The sequence below is a fragment of the Podarcis filfolensis genome (genome assembly GCF_964270895.1).
Source record: "Podarcis filfolensis genome assembly, chromosome: 5".
In the NCBI taxonomy this organism is placed as follows: domain Eukaryota; kingdom Metazoa; phylum Chordata; class Lepidosauria; order Squamata; family Lacertidae; genus Podarcis; species Podarcis filfolensis.
Window position 1 is genome coordinate 63,165,473 of NC_139608.1, and position 17,067 is coordinate 63,182,539.

The 17,067-nt window shown below is 44.4% G+C and overlaps 1 protein-coding gene and 1 long non-coding RNA gene across 8 annotated transcripts in view; one reads left to right on the forward strand and one right to left on the reverse strand.

The window, feature by feature from the left end:
* PCGF5 (polycomb group ring finger 5) overlaps positions 1-16,470 on the reverse strand; it is a 42,097-nt gene extending 25,627 nt beyond the window's left edge. For 4 of the 7 annotated variants that reach the window (XR_014548152.1, XR_014548153.1, XR_014548154.1 and 1 more), the window contains exon 1: positions 15,892-16,190. The gene's annotated coding sequence lies outside the window, so the exon portion shown is untranslated. Of the gene's footprint in view, positions 1-15,891; positions 16,372-16,442 lie in introns of those variants that run through there. The other 3 variants (XR_014548150.1, XR_014548151.1, XM_083614247.1) reach the window with 3 other exon arrangements.
* LOC310762793 lies at positions 4,315-5,659 on the forward strand. Its single transcript, XR_014548180.1, has 2 exons — positions 4,315-4,693; positions 5,416-5,659. It is a non-coding gene; the product is annotated as an uncharacterized lncRNA (long non-coding RNA).
* Positions 16,471-17,067: the final 597 nt, after the last annotated feature.

Sequence of the window (17,067 nt, forward strand, 5' to 3'; positions counted from 1 at the left end):
GTGACAGGATACTGTGCTCATTATGGTATAATTTGGGGACAGAACATAAATGTAGCTGATATGTAAACATACCTGATGCTATGTTCTAAACCTCAATATATTTAAAGAAAAAATACAATTGTTTTCAGTGTGGTTTTTGATTGTGTAAAATTGTTTGTCAGAGTAAAGCCACAACAAACAAACAGACAGACAGACAGACAGCAGTAACAATGTGTCTGGCTGAAATCATGCAGATGTGTTGTCTCTACCAAAATTAGCCAGCTGTATGACTGCATCAAAAACTTCCCTTTTCAGGAAATTTGTCATCTAAGGGTAATGGAAGAATTGCATCTCCAGCTGCGTTGCTGCCAATAAGCCTCCATTACTTTTTTAAAAAAATAAAAAAAACACAACTCCATTTTAGTCAGGCAACTTGACAATTAATTAGCCACCTTTCTACAGTTCACACAAAACATAAAAACAATAATATAAAACCAGCACCATGAAACAATAAACAAAAAAACAAAAAAACCAAAAACAAAACAGAAGCAGCAACAGGAAAGTTGCAAAAACTGTCAACACTGTGACTCTCAATTGATGGTGGAGGAAAACCCCAAGATCAGCTATGGTGTATTATGTTAGTTATAAAACCAGAAAAGTAGCTTCACCTGCAGACCATTTCCAGCTTTTTTCGTAAGGCACATGTCCCTTAACTGCAAGCATAGAACAAGGAACATGAAAAGACTAAACCTATTGTACACTTCAGTTGTTTTATCACCCCGATACTTTTCGACCATAATACAGGTCTTTTTAAAATCTCATACAGGCTTGAAAGAGCTATACTTTAAAGAGAAAGTATATAATATAGAACTATCAGACAAAGATTTATAGAAGTAATAGAATAACACTTAAAAATTACGTCTCAAATAATGAAATATTTGTCCCATACAACTCAGATGCAATTTATTTAGCCTGGCTTTCCCTAAGGTACAAGAGGATTATGGTGCCGGCTGAAGCAGAAATTTGCTTTCCCTTGAAATCAGTGGACCAGTGGATGCATTTAGGATTAGGGTGTGTACGTATAACTTTGATCATGACCTAAACATGTAGCATAAACAAATACATACACACTACCCTGGTTATTGCTAAATGTCTGGTACACTGGTCCTACAGTATAAATTACATTAGAGATTAGCTCTAATAGTTGTTCTGTATTTGCTTTGCAGAGCAGACCACAAAACTGGTTTGATTACTAACTTTCACATAAGTTATTGGGATTTATTGCTCTATCTATGCTATACTTATCTTGATCCCAAACTTTCATTGTCAGTTCTAATTTCTAACTCCATATATGCCTACCATTAAATGTTCTTGATCCGTTTGATCCCATTAAAGGGACAAAAGTAAATCTAAACCATTGCCTTAAAAAAAATATCTTTCAAACATGCTATCTACTGCAAATGTTTATACTAGTTAAAGGGCAGGACACTGGATTTTGACTGAATTTCATGGCAACTTGTCATGGCATGAAGGGAATTTGTATAGACAAGCAAGTTTATGTCTAGGATTGCAAATTAACCGAAGAAACCCTTTCTGACTTCTTTTTTATGTACATGGAAAAAGTTTTTATGTACATGGAGAAGCTTTCAGTTAATCATGCGATTTTTTTATTATTCATTTGGCAAATAATGCAATGTTAATTGATTGGAAAAACCCCCTCTGTGGGTTGTAGTTGACTATTCAGATGTCAGTCCTAGAAGATATTTGATAAATTATTTCAGAACAATGGTTGTGAAGCAAAACTTCGTTTTTATTTTGATGCACTCCTATGTTGCAAGAAATGCCATCTTCAAAAATACATTTCCTTCCATGTAAGTACTTTTTATAAGTAGCTATTAAACATTTTTTTAAAAAAACAACAACCCTAATTTAAAAATAAATTAGAATTGGTATGCAATTCTAATTGTAGCAAAAGCTAGAATAAATTGGCACCTTAGTGTCATATGCTAACTCGCAGGACAATCCTGTGCATGTTTACTCAGAAGTAAGGCACTGTGTGAAATGAGAATTACTCCTTGAAATGTGACTCTAGAGTTGCAGACTTAATTAAACACTCAAGGAATAGCAGTAAAATTAGCACATTTTCACCCATCTACTGTATGCTTAAAATTAGTTCATTTGAGTTAATTGTCACATATAAATGCCTCCGGATTGTGAAAAGCCAACAATATAGTGCTTTCAGACAAAGAGTACTCAGACTGTGTGATAGCAAGCCTCCTTAAGTCTAGGAAAAATGGTAAAAAGCCCCTTTCAAAGCCACTCTGGCTAAATCTATTTTTAAATTAAAGTTTTATTGTGTTTGCTTTTAGATGCTTGTTGATTGTTTTAAAACATTTTAAGTAGGTTTGTTCACTTTTTAAACGTATTGCTCTATCACACGTGTGTTTGCTGCCCTGGGCTGCTTTGTGAGGAAAGGGCAGGATATAAATTTAATAAATAAAGGGAACATAGGGCCTGCCCTATTCCCCTAAGACAGCATATAAAGGAATCTCTTGATTATTTTGTGTATTTTTTTAATACCTGCATCTAAAGAGCTATTTTGTTGTTGTTTAGTCATTTAGTCGTGTCCGACTCTTCGTGACCCCATGGACCAGAGCACGCCAGGCACTTCTGTCTTCCACTGCCTCCCGCAGTTTGGTCAAACTCATACTAGTAGCTTCGAGAACACTATCCAACCATCTCGTCCTCTGTCGTCTCCTTCTCCTTGTGCCCTCCATCTTTCCCAGCATCAGGGTCTTTTCCAGGGAGTCTTCTCTTCTCATGAGGTGGCCAGAGTATTGGAGCCTCAGCTTCATGATCTGTCCTTCCAGGGAGCACTCAAGGCTGATTTCCTTAAGAATGGAAATGTTTGATCTTCTTGCAGTCCATGGGACTCTCAAGAGTCTCCTCCAGCATCATAATTCAAAAGCATCAATTCTTCGGCGCTCAGCCTTCTTTATGGTCCAGCTCTCACTTCCATACATCACTACTGGGAAAACCATAGCTTTAACTACATGGACCTTTGTCGGCAAGGTGATGTCTCTGCTTTTTAAGATGCTATCTAGGTTTGTCATTGCTTTTCTCCCAAGGAGCAGGCGTCTTTTAATTTTGTGGCTGCTGTCACCATATGCAGTGATCATGGAGCCCAAGAAAGTAAAACCTCTCACTGCCTCCATTTCTTCCCCTTCTATTTGCCAGGAGGTGATGGGACCAGGGGCCACGATCTTCGTTTTTTTGATGTTGAGCTTCAAACCATATTTTGCGCTCTCCTCTTTCACCCTCATTAAAAGGTTCTTTAATTCCTCCTCACTTTCTGCCATCAAGGTTGTGTCATCTGCATCTCCGAGGTTAAGCATATCCAATTATTTATTTTACTGTTCTAAGTGCTGCCACCCCAATTTTACGCCACAAGAACAAAACAGTAACCAACGTATCACTGCTTGTTTTCCTTTTCCAGGTTCACAGGAGCGAAGCCTTTTGTACAGATTTGCGGAGGTTGTCATTACCTAGCTAGTTATACAAATTTGTCCATAATTTGTAGTGATCACAAATTGAGCACTATTGCCTCCAGAATCTCTTCTCCAGCTTATAACGTTAAATGAGATTCTGCACTGTCAGCATTCAACAGGCGCATCATGCAAAAGCCAGCTGATTTGTTAGGTACACGCACTCAAGCTCTTTATCATTAATCCCTTACTCTCAATAAAACTCGATTGGTTGTCGAGAAAAAGCACAGGCAGCCACATTAGTTCGTATGTTCCAAAATCTACAGTAATGCCAACCAGTGTCGTAAAATAAGCAAGCAGGCTTTTGAGTTCTTCAGAGCTGCTTAGCATGCTGGAGGTTAAGCAGACTTTGAAAGATGGATGGCCGTTTGTCCTGGGTGATTTAGTTGTGATTCCTATATTGTAGGGGGTTGGAGAAAATGACTCTTGGGGGTCCCTTCCAATTCTGAGATTCTTTAAAAACAGGAGAAGGGGTAGGGGAGAAGCTGGCGTGATTGGTAAAGAAAGCCATAGAGTCTACAGCGGTTTGAATGGCTTTCTTGGATAGCATAATCCTATACATGTTGATGCAGAGGTATGTCTCACAGTATTCAGTGGGCCTTATTATCCAATACTGTAAGTGTGTTTCGGACTGCGGCCAAAATAAACTATGTGTTGTTGTTGTTTAGTCGTTTAGTCGTGTCCGACTCTTCGTGACCCCATGGACCAGAACATGCCAGGCACTCCTATCTTCCACTGCCTGGGTGCTTTTATTTAAAATGCATCTCTGGGTTATCAGAACAGTAAAATAAACTATAACGCACCACAAAACAATATAACTAGGGTACTAACAAAAAGCAGCAGCTGACCGCTGCCTCTTCCTTCCCCAATGCCTACCTGTATGGTCCAAGAAGAAGAAGAGTTTGGATTTGATATCCCGCTTTATCACTACCCGAAGGAGTCTCAAAGCGGCTAACATTCTCCTTTCCCTTCCTCCCCCACAACAAACACTCTGTGAAGTGAGTGGGGCTGAGAGACTTCAAAGAAGTGTGACTGGCCCAAGGTCACCCAGCAGCTGCATGTGGAGGAGCGGAGACGCGAACCCGGTTCCCCAGATTACGAATCTACCGCTCTTAACCACTACACCACACTGGCTCCAAGTCTTACAGTTTCAAAGGAAGTTCATTGAGGTAAGTGGTGACTGGTGCCTACTGGGTAGGGTAAAGGTAAGGAGGCCAGAGACAATTATGGGCAGAGCCAGCTAATGTTAGCTTCGTCTTCCTCCTCCCTGCTGCATTTTAGAAAGGCAACACTTGAGACTGAGGAAGAAGCCGATAGCCAGTGCCATCCTCTAGTCCATGGGTAGGCAACCTAAGGCCCAGGGGGCGGATCCGGCCCAATCGCCTTCTCAATCTGTCCCACAGATGGTCCGGGAATCAATATGTTTTTACATGTAGAATGTGTCCTTTTATTTAAAATGCATCTCTGGGTTATTTGTGGGGCAAGGGAAGTCTCTCATCCCCCCCCCCGCCAAATATAGTCCGGCCCACCACATGGTCTGAGGGACGGTGGACTGGCCCACAGCTGAAAAAGGTTGCTGACCCCTGCTCTAGTCTGGCTGTAGGGAAGGAGGTAGACAGGTGGGGCTGGCTGAGAGAAGACTGCGTTTGGTGGGGCAGGGTCCGCTTCCTTGAATGGACCAGCCTCCCTTGCTAATGGTTGTGCATTCATTCTTCTTTGGTTTGTGCTCTGATGTTCGCACCTTTAGTGTTTTCTAAAACCAGTCCTCAGGATTCCGGTCAACAGGGGGTGGGGGAGAGGAAGAGAAAGCACAGAAACAATGAAAGGTGTTGGAAGGTTGAAAAAGTGATTACTAATAAAGAGGGGTGTTTTTGTGTGTATGTGTTTTCAGATCCTTCCCAGTGCCCCTCCTGCCTGAATCAGGGATAAGCCATGAAAACAAGCTTCTGAAGGGAGCAAGTACTCAAAAAGAGGTGAAATGTCCTTCCTTTTTGCTCCCAAAACAAGGCCAAAGGACTGAGTGAGGTTTCTTCCAGATGGTAGGGGCTTGGGTGTGCATGTGGGCAGTATATGCTTTTCAGACAACCAGAGTGATAGTGATGCAAGAATAAATAAAATTAATACTTCAGAACAAACATTGTTATGTAGGTAATTTTTGATTGGCTTTTGACATGCTTCATTTTTGTGTGTCTTGTGAAGTTGCATAGGAGAAACTGCGCTCTGCACATATACTTTCTCAATTTGGAACATTCCCATTTCATGTTAAAGCTCATTAATGCCGGTGTGCTAACAGTCCCTGGAGTCTAGGCAAAACTGGTCTCCAAGTGGCAAGAGTGTTGTCTAGCAATGCTAACTTTCATTTTCCCACCAGGGATAGAGCATAGTGCTGTTTCAGCATTGGAGCTGCTTTCCACAGAGAAAAAAGAGTAACCCATTTCCCCCCTAGCTAACTCACCATACAACTCGTTGCACAGCCTTTCAAAGTTGTTGCGCCAGATTGTAAGGGCCAGGTGGTTGAGAGGGCCATGATTCAGATTGGTGGAAAGGGTTTCTTGGCCATGGAGGAGACAAGTGAGAACCAGGCGGTTATAGAAAAGCAGGGAAATGCCTGTTTTTAAAACTCAGATGAAAGGATGTGGTTTCTTTCGGTGGTAGATGGAGATGCACTTGGGCAAAAAAATTCCCTCACAGGAACATGAACAAAAAACATGTCACAATAGACAGCATGCTTACAAATGGGCCTTAGACTGGGCCTTAGAAGAGATGAAATGGATCTTAAAGTTGACCAAGCTTTGTAAGTCCAGTCCTTATTGCAAAAAGCCCAAAGGTTTTTTGGAAGCAAATTTGTTGTTGCCAATATGCCACTGAATCCCACCTGCAAATAACAATTGTCTGGAAGTGCCCCTAGACATGCCCAGGGGTTCCAAAACACCTGGAGATGGCTTAAACCAGGGCTTTTTTTCAGTCAGAACTCAATTCTGGCACGTTTTTCTCGAAAAACACCACTGGCTTAAACCATTATTATCACTCCTATTATTTTCTTCTTCCACACCGCACTACGTGAATGGTCAGGAGGTTTCACAGCATTGACCCAGGGTTCTTTCTAGTGAAACTGTGCCCAAAATAGTGCATGAAAATTCATTAACTGTTTGTGTACATTACATTTAACTTCACTTCTGTCCCAAATGCCCATCATCTCCACCATCAAGAAAGAAATTGTATACAACACCTGTACAGGATATGAATTTGCAACAATGGACCAAGTATAAGGGTGCTTCATATATTACAGTAGAATTAGGAACACATGAAAAAATTAGCACATGGTATCTTATACAACAATGATTGAAACATAGAACTAAAAAGAATTTGCAGTTAAGGTATTCCACTCAGAACCAGATTAAAATATGTTGTGACAAAATCCACATTGTACCACCCTAGACATATTGCCAGACTGCATCTCAGCTTAAATTCTGCTAAAGAACTACAGAATCTTATCGAAACCTGTTGTTTCATATTATTTACTCTTACTGCAAACTCCCCTTTCCTCTTCTACCTGTATTCACAACTGAGAAGTTAGTTCAAAACATTCCAGTTAAAATTCTGTCTTGTGTCTGACAAGAGCAGGATTATAACTCCTGTTCTAGTTCATTAGACAATTCAAAGGTATTTTCACTTAAATATATGGGTGAATGAAGCGACTCAGCAGCTTTGTCTTTCCAGGCTGCAGTGTGATCTGTCTGTCTGTCTGTCTGTCTGTCTGTCTGTCTGTCTGTCTGTCTGTCTGTTAAAGCTACAGGGAGAAGGAAAAAGGGAAAGAGAAGTCCTCAAACAGCAAATACAGCTTTGTCACCAATAAAAAACAACAACTAAACACATCCACCTGCACTAATTTATTCAAGCTACTTTTCCACAGATGGGCAAGCGAATTTGGATGGTTAAAATGCAGTCTGTTATGGCGGACTGAAACAAATACATATGCAGCTTATTCGTTCAGTCACTGCTGCAAACTATTGCCAATTTTAGATGAGCTGATCCTAGTTTCAAACCAGTGGCAGTTAACAGTTTCAAAACTAATATACCACACTAACATTTATTTATTTTTTAATAGGAAGTTGATATAAAAGTTGAATCTGGCTGGGAGCAGTTCACAAGATCTTGTATTTTTGTTCATATGCAAATGTCTCAAAGTTCATGTACCATTGATCTTGGATTACAATTGGCCCTAGAAAGCCCTTTTCCATACCTGGAGTAAAAATTGAGGATGCTTCTTCTTCTCTGTCCTTACTGAAATGCCCTTCCTACCCATTTACCTTTCCTAAAGCATAATTAGGTGAAAGGCCTGCTTCAAAATATAATGTATGTCATCTGCATGCCATCTTTTCTTCTACAGAGATGATGAGAGAAAACAACAGTATTCATTGCTGCTTATGAGTAATGATTACAAATCTACACCTCCCTGCCAAGATGGACTACTTGTAGTTAGTATACGATGCCTAAATGTGAAGATTCCATCTCTGCACATGTATTCCATTTAGCCCTTTCCCTCTACTCATGAAGCACAGGATTCTTTGGAAAAACTACTACTAATTCGGTAAAATCATAAAGAGGACAGACAACTCTGCAGTTTCCCCAAGTTCAGATAACTACTGCTCATGTTGAGTCTTGTTAAACACCCACAACAGCTTCTTGCCTCTACCCCTGTGTTTTACACACACACACCACAAAAAACCCGCCAGTCTGTGCCAATACTATGCTGCCTTATTATTACTTCCATTAAACCCAGTCTGTGGAATTCACCTGTTTCTAAATAATTCCTTCTGACCTTCACCAGTCACAAGATTTTATTATTAGGTATAAAAATCAACATGGAATTCAGATATGACCTTTGGGAGGAATTAGAGAGTTCGTGTATAGATTACCTCATCTTTCTGGGAACATTAAGGAGAACCAAATTATCTGCAATAAGTATGACCTTGCCTCTTCTCATCCCTTTTTCATTGCAAAATAAGAATGGAACAGAGTAACGTAGGGTTCTTCTGGCCCAGGAAGGTTTGTGTTAGATGTAATCTTATCTCAACATATACAAAACTGTGAGAGCATTAAAGACAGCTATGTTCAGGTCAGAATCCAAAATACTGTGCTGTCTGGAAAGGCAGAAAAGTCTCATGTCATTCAGCACTTGTTTGATCTTCTTGTGCTGAGCAAAGTTTCCTTGTTTAATACTTTGATTTTTCCAACACAACATCCTGTGATTAGAGATTACTTTCAAGACTGTCTTGATTTTCTGCCCACAGTGCAGCCTATATTAGCCAGTTGGATGTCCATGACCTTATATATCACATCTCCACTATTCCTGTGTCATGTAACCAGTGGTGGCTGACAAGGTCCTTCGTTGGGTGAAATCACCCAGCATCGTTCCATGGCAACCAGGCGAGATTCTTGCTCATATCTTTTAGCCCTGGGAGGCGTAGGATAGGAAGGTTAGGCTGCAGCCAGAATCATGCGGGTTACAGCTACATGGTTTTTGACTGGATGATCATAGTTGTGCAAACAAGGGCTGTTGGCATCAGCTTCAGCACACCTTGCCTCCATTGCTGCTTCCTGGTGCTTAACAGTGTGGATGAGAATTTTCTTCACCATAAAGCGACTGCTAGCAAACCATCTCACCTCCTGTTGCTGCCTGCCATGGATGTAGTAGCCAAGGGGGGCAGGGAAGGGCAGCCCCCTCCAATCAATAGAAATCAATAAAAATGCACAGCTAACTGAGGTTCTGCCCCCCCCCAACAAAAATCCTGGCTACACCTATGCTACATACACAACAACCTTCCATCGTGATATACAGAGGCCACTAGTACCCAGCACAGTTGGCACTGACCACACCAATGTGTGAGGTTTCCTTGTAATGTCCCTGAACAGCAGGGCTATATTGACATGCTCATTCACCCTCATCCTGCTATACACCTGTGCAGGATCAAAGCTGCAGGATCAGACGATGGAAGAATAACCTATGGATTTCTACTACTCCAGACAGAGCCTCACTAAAATGATTGTTTGGAAGTGTTGATACTAGCAAGTATCACTAGCAGCCTGACCCTGCCCATCTGCCCTTCACCTCTGTTGCAACCCTCTAACGTAACATTAGAGCCTGCGGAATAGCTCAGCCGGTAGAGTAAGAGACTATTAATCTCAGGGTCATAGGTTTGAGCCCCATGCTGGGCAAAAAGATCCCTGCATTTCAGGGGGTTGGACTAGATGACCCTTGTGGTCCCTTCCAACTCCACAATTCTACGATTCTAAAGGCATAGCGCCTGCTCTGCTAGTGCAACACCAGAGCATGTTGCACAGCACTGGAAACTGACATACTGTATTTACTCAAATCTAATGCTCATCTTTTTTTTTGGCAAAATTACGTTGTGAAAATTAAGGTGTGCATTAGATTCAATGGCACATTTACATCCACCAGCAAATACCTTTTTTGGTTTTAAGGTTTTGAAAACTTAGGTGCGCATTAGATTCGATGGTGCATTAGACTTGAGTAAATACGGTAGTATAAGATGTCAGGTCGGTATAGCTGCCCACAGTTGTACAATAGCCATATTAATGATATACGAAAAGGAAGCAAAGTTTATCGTTACTGCAGTCAGGGAGGCCTCTCTGCTTTCGTGGAACTGCAGACAACTTTGCCACTTCAAACATGGCAGTTCTGACCTGCTTTGCAACCTCTTCTTGCTAGCCACTGGGTTCTGCTTTAACTACATGAACTTGCAGGGTTGCCACTAATGAGAACAAAATCACAGCTAGGGTCAGATATAATAAGCCAAATAAAGACAATGGTTAAAGGAATAAATAGGCAACTGGGTCACTTTGAACTGACAAAGGACGGTGTGCATCTTTCAGATCCACCAGACTCCCACACAACCAGTGTCGCTATGGGCAGTTTTCATATTGAGAGAACAATACAAGATGAACAATATGAGATGAGAATTGGCAACCGCATAAAGTTTGAAAATTTCGCCACAACTGTACACTCTTTAATAAAGCGGCGTTCCTCTTTCCCTAGGAAAAATGGAACAGCAAAATGCCTATCCTGTGACACATTACCAGGATGTTGCTACCACTAGAATGGGTGCCTAATTCAATTCTGCCAGTGGATCTGAGAACCTTCAGATTGAAGTGGACTGGATTTTCAAGCCAAACCTACAGTAAGGGTCTCGATAGCCAAGCACAATTTCAGACAGAGTCCAATGCACAGCAGATCTATGGAATTTGCCTTGTTCACTGCCCCATTCCTTCTCAACCTTGCTGTCCTATCAGGACTAGTCATGGGGGCTTTTTCCAGAAACAGGGCTGTTATGGTTGGGTTTTCATCCATTTCCGTTGAAACAGAAAAGCTGCAGTCCTTCCATTCTCAGTCAAAACAAATGTATGACAACTTTACAGTTACAGAAAATCTTGCTACTTTTAGTCCCACTCTACAGACACTTTGAATATTTTAACACTTATTTTTACTTTGCAGGATTTATATTCTGCTCAATCGTCGCAAACATCTAAGCGGTTAATATGAAATAATATATTCATTAGCATGCTGAGAAAAGGGTAAAAAAAAGTTGTTCTAATATTTGTCAGAAAACAAGTAAAATCACTAGTCTGGGTAAGCTTGTCTAAACAAAAAAGTGTTTAGGAGGTGCTGGAAGCAATACATCCAAGCTGCTTTCCTAATATCAAAGGGCAGGACGCTCCAGAAATTAGATGCTGCCAAAAAGAAGTACTGATTCCTTTGAAGTGCATCAGAAATAAGGTCAAAGATAGTGATGTCAGGGGATAATCAACAAAACTCCTGCGTTACATCGAACCGTAGAACTGTAGACTTGGAGGGGACCCCAAAGGTCATCCAGTCCAACCCTCTACAATGCAGCAATCTCAGCTAAATCATATGACAGATGGCCATCCATTCTGCTGGAAGGAGAGTCCACCACCTTCTGAGGGAGTCTGTTCCACTGTCAGACAGTTCTTACTGTCAGAATGTTCTTCCTGATGTTTAGTCAGAATCTCCTTTCTTGTAATTTGAAGCCATTGATTTGGCTCCTGCCCTCCTACCCTGGAGAAAACAAGCTTCCTCCATCCATAAGACAAACCTTTAGATATCTGAAGAGCGCTATCATATCTCCTCTCAGCCTCCTCTTTACCAGGCTGATCATACCAAACTCCCTTATGTTCCCCATAAGACTTGTTTCCCAGACCCTCAATCATCTTGGTTGGCCTCCTCTGCCAGCTTGTCAATATCCTTCTTCAATCATGGTGCCCAGAACTGGACACAGTACTTCAGGTGTGGTCTGACCAAGGCAGAATAAAATGTTACTGTTACTTCCCTTGATCAGGACACCAGACTTCTGTTGCTGCAGCCTAGAACAGCATTACTGTTTTTTGTTGCTGACTAATGTTACTAAGACCCCCTAGATCCTTTTCACATGTACTGCCGGCAAGCCAAGTATCTCCCATCTCATATTTGTGCAGCTGGATATTCGTAGAACATCTCAACTGGTACATCCTGACTGGTTGTACCTAACTCCAACTGACTCCTCCAGCCTCCTGTGTGTACTTTCGAACCCAGCTTCATTGGTTGTTTGTGACACAAGGCAGTATTTGGACCAGTTCTTTGGTCTTCTGTGTCTTTGCGTTAAATGACAAAAAGCTATCACGATGTAGCTATACAATCAGCAGTCATGCTTTATGAAAGGGGAAATATCTACAAAATTATTTGCCTCTCATTTTCTGGAATCGACTCATCAATAATAGTCCAGTCTAAATGAAACCGATAGGCATTATTGCATGACTATTTCTTTTTTCCAAGTAATATATGGCATTAGGCAATGCTGTTTTAACTTTAATGGGGCAACTGATTTGACAGAATTTAGATGGCTGTTCTGATCCAGCATTTGTGGCTGCCATGGTACACTTGTTTGCTTTCACAGACATAGCTTCTGCAACATCCTATATCATACAACTGTGCAAGTCCACCATGCAGACCTGTTGCAGCAAATAGCCACTCTATGTTAGGCACACAGAACTGTGCAGACTTGTCTGTATTTGCAGTAGCCTGAAAGCCTTCAAGTTGGTTAATTAGCCACCAGAGTCCTACTATTGCCATGCTTGCTCTCTGCCTGATTCTGAGCCATGCAGCACTGACACTGATGATGCTTGCACTTGGCTTTTGTGGACAGCCACAGGGCAACGTCACAGGATGCTCTCCATCCTAAACAGCTCTTGGCTCAAAAGACCCTTTTAACTCAATGGCTTGTCTTTCCTTAAAGGTGGTAACCCCCTTGAGCAATTAGATCTGGAGAATATTGTTTGGTACACCAAACTTTGGTAGTGGCTAGACTCAACCCATTTCTGTATAGCGCCCATCTAGGCCTCTAAATTGCATCTGCAGAACATGCTCTTGGCCTAGTCCTCCCTTCTCTTTTGCCACTTCCAGAAGGGACACTGCATTCTTTCTCCCAGCTTCCACTTCCCTACTCTTGGCTATAGCAGAGCTAGCAACAGACTCTGCCCATCTCCAGTCTGTCTATTCTGCAGCTCTGGGCTCTCTCTCTCTCTCCCTCTTCCCAACTCTTCTCACAGCCAGGGCTAGCATCAGCACTCAACATCCTTGGACACATCTGCCAGGGCCCTAGCAGGACGCATTGCTGGTGCCTGTTCTGGAGAGGCCTTCATCCCCTACTCCTGGCCCTCTGCTGCTACAGCTCATCCAGACTTTCTTTTGTGCTATGCTTTCCAGGTGCAGGTCTACACTTTGTAAGTCCACCTGCTTCCACCAGGAAAACCCGCTGTTAAGACTGAATGGAAACAAACAACAATCTGCAGAAAACCCGTTTGCTGTGTGTTCTGATTCAGCAGTAAACAGCGGGGTTTCCTGGGGAAAGGTGCGAGGGCATAAAAACAAAACAAAATCCGCTCAGACACTGATCTGAAAGGCACAGGCCTGTGCCTGGAAAGCACAGCAGAAAGGGAAATCTGGATGAGCCCTTAGTCAGCTCATCAGAAACCACCAGAGAACCACCAGAAGCAAAGGAACTGGGCAAAGTACATGCCTACAAAAACAGTAGTAGTAGTACAGTAGTATTATTTTGCAGAGTTACAGTCCTACTGGGGCCATGTGGCCCATCCTATGCACATTGATACTGGACAGGCACTTTGTCGGATTGTTATCAGCACCTGCTAAAAAGCTTTTTGTTTAGGCAAGCCTAATCAGATGTGACATGTATTTTAATAGGTATTTAAACTACTGGTTCTATTCACATTTGGAGTTGTTTTAAACTTTTGACCTTTATAAATAGTATCTCTTACATGTTATGTAAGCTGCTTAGGAGTTTCAACAGTTCAGTGGCATACAATTTTTTTAATCAATTACCAATAAATAAATCCCAAACCACAGTAGTAGGGCACTAACTGCAGACTGTACATTTATGGAGTGGAGTCAATTTACTTTGATTCTACAGGGGTGCTTGCTTATGTATTTAATTTACATCTCACTTTCCTTCCATCACGAAACACAGCGCTCTCAGGTAGTCTTCCACCCAGGTACTGGCAAGACTTAGACCTGCCAAGCTTCAGCAAGGTGGCTGCATCAGGTGTCTTATTGCTACTTTACTACACCATGTCTTGCAACATGGTCATGCATTTCTTTTGAAGCTTTCAACCTTACTGATTCAATAAGGAAATCAAAGCATTAAATAGTCCACAGGAGTTTCCCCTTATCTATGGCAGGAAAAGCAACAGAAGATTGCTGGGAAAGGTTCAAAGCTATTAATTTCAAATGACCTGGAACATCCTGACCCTAAAGAGGCTCTCCATCAAAGCACATTTAGGACAACAATTTAACACACCCATTCTAAACAGGTGTGCATGAAAGCAGGCTCCAATCCCAGGCAAAATGTGTTAAGAATGGCATAGGTGGTTATGCGATAATGGTTAGAGTGTTGGACTAGGACCTGGGAGAGCAGGGTTCAAATCCTCACTGAGCCATAAAATTCACTAGGTGACCTTGGGCCAGTCACCATCTCTTGGCCTGACCTACCTCACAGGGTTGTTGTGACAATTAAATGGCGAAAACCATAAAATAAAAACAGCTTTTGGACAATTAGTATCTTTTTACAATGTGTGTGTGTAAGTGAGTCCATCTTACTCTCTCTCTCAACACACACACAGAGCGAGGTGAGTCACTATTCTGTGGAACTGATGATTCATCCATTCAGTCACCATATCCGGGCCATACTAACAAGCAAAAACACACGTGGGTTGTAATCCACAAACCACTTTACACCGAAGGTCCTTCTCAATCGGCCGGATTCGAAACGGCGCCGGATTCTCTTCCCCTTCACCCACGCCCCCAATTCCTCAAATATTTATTCCCTATTTCCTTCATGACGTAAGTGCGGGGGCGGGGAGAACAACTATGCGCCCAGGGAGATGGGTACCAGGAGCCTGAAGGGGGGATGCCTCAGTCCTGAGTGCCTTTAACGCTCCCCTTTACTGCACCCGCGAGATCAGGTGTAATATCAGCATGTCAGTTTCACTTTTGAGATCAGACAGGTGTGTGTGTGTGTGTGTGTGTGTTTGTGTGTGCGCGTCCGCGGCGTCGTGGCCCATCGGCGCCGTCAACACCGAGCGAGCGCCCAGCTCTCCCTTCGCCACATCCAGGACGCGCGTCGCTCCTCCATCTCCTCCTCCTGTGACATCTTATATAAGAATGATCCGAGCAAGCTCCAGAAGCGGAAGCCGGCCGAGCCACCTCGGGAGTAAGGAGCCGGCGGAACGGGCGCTCCTCCGGACAAGGCGCCTTCCGTCAAAAACTAGCGACATGCTAGAAAAAAGCCCGGCAGGGAAGAAGCGACGCAGCAGCCAAATGCAAGAGACACCCAAGAGGATGCGGTGCTGGTGGTGCTGCGCTCGGTGCCCCATTGCGAAGCTCCCAGGCACCATCGCCCGGACACCTTCCTGCCCCTTTCCAGTGATGGGAAGTCCCAGCTTCCCTTGACTCGACGCAGGTTCCTTAATTATAGGAGGCGGCGGGGACGCGGGAGAGAAAGTTAACTCTCCGCTCCGGCCCCTTCCCGAACCTCGCAGGAGCAGCCTCGCTTCCCAGCCCGCCTTTGGCTTCGGGTGCTGCTGCTGCTGCTGCAAGGCGCGATTCCGGCAGAAGCACGTTCAGCAACTTGTTATGACAGACGAGCCCTCCTCCTCCCTCCCCCCCCCCGACGCCATCCCGCTGCCCTCCCCCGCCTTAACTTTCCTCTGGGGTGGCGAGGGAGCAGCAGGGCGGCCGGGGGCGAGCGGGCTGGCTGGGCAAGACGCTTTCCCTTACCTTCCCCCGAGCAGCGCAGCGGGAGCGCCCCGAGGACGCGGCGCGGGAGTTACGGGCGGGAGGCAGGCGAGGCGGCGCGGGGAAGCGAGGCGCGCTCGGCGCTGCTGTTCAGCTGACAGGACTTCCACGGGGGAGGGAGGAGGAGGAAGGACGGGGGGGGGGAGGAGGAGGAGGAAGCCTCGCGCGGAGCGGCGCGGAGGGAGCGGCGCAGGGGGGCGGAGGACTTTCCCAGGGCTGGTTGTTTACGCATTGCTGCCCTGCTCGGTGCACGCAATGCACTCTCTGATTGGACGCAAACTGGGGCACAGCCTTTCGCCGCCCGCCCTCGCCGCCGCCTCGCCGCCATGCCGCCAACACACGGAGCCCCGCAGGGGAAGAGCAGGGCTGGCAAGTTCTGCCCCGCTTTGAGGGGACTTCGGCTCCCGTCGCGCGCGCGCGCGCTCCCGAAGCTTCCACACTCGCCTTCTCTCCCGCCCCCCCAACACACACGTGCGCGCGCGCAAGCGGAGCCAATGGTGTCGGGCGGCCCTTTTGGCGAGCGCGGAGTTTACCCTTCGTGGCCTGGCTGCGCACATGCTGCCAGGGCTCCGGCGGAAGGAGCGTGCGCGTCGCACATGCGCGCCGAGGTCCCGCGAAGCCGCCGCCCTTCCAGCCTGCCCTTACGCGCGCCTTCGGATTGACGGGAATTCTTAGCCGTGAATGGCGCGCGCGCGAGAGACAGAGCAGTCCGGTGCCCGCGGCGCAAACTCCCCTAGCAAAAAGAGAAAAAGCGGGGGGGGGGGTTAGAATATTATTACTCTCGCTGATCTCTTGTCCGCTCAGTCTCAACATCTTCCAGCAATTAAAAAGAGGGACGAGGGGGACGCAACTAAAGGGAATAAGCGCAGCCCGATTCCAGTTATGTTTTGCGCACAAGTGAAGTCGCACTAAGTTCAGTCAGACTCCCCCCTGCCCACCCTGAAAGTGTGATCAGGCACTTGTTAGAGCGTAGCAACAGCGTGGTGGGAGAGTTTATTCCGACGTGAGATAACCAGATACAATCGTGGGGCAGCTTTCCTGCGCCTCTGCAGCCCTGACGACGCGCTGCTTTGTGCTTGTTGGCATGCCCTGAGTTATACTACTATTGTGGGCGTATAAGCGGAATCCCATATTGCATTTGCTCTACAGCGAATCCGT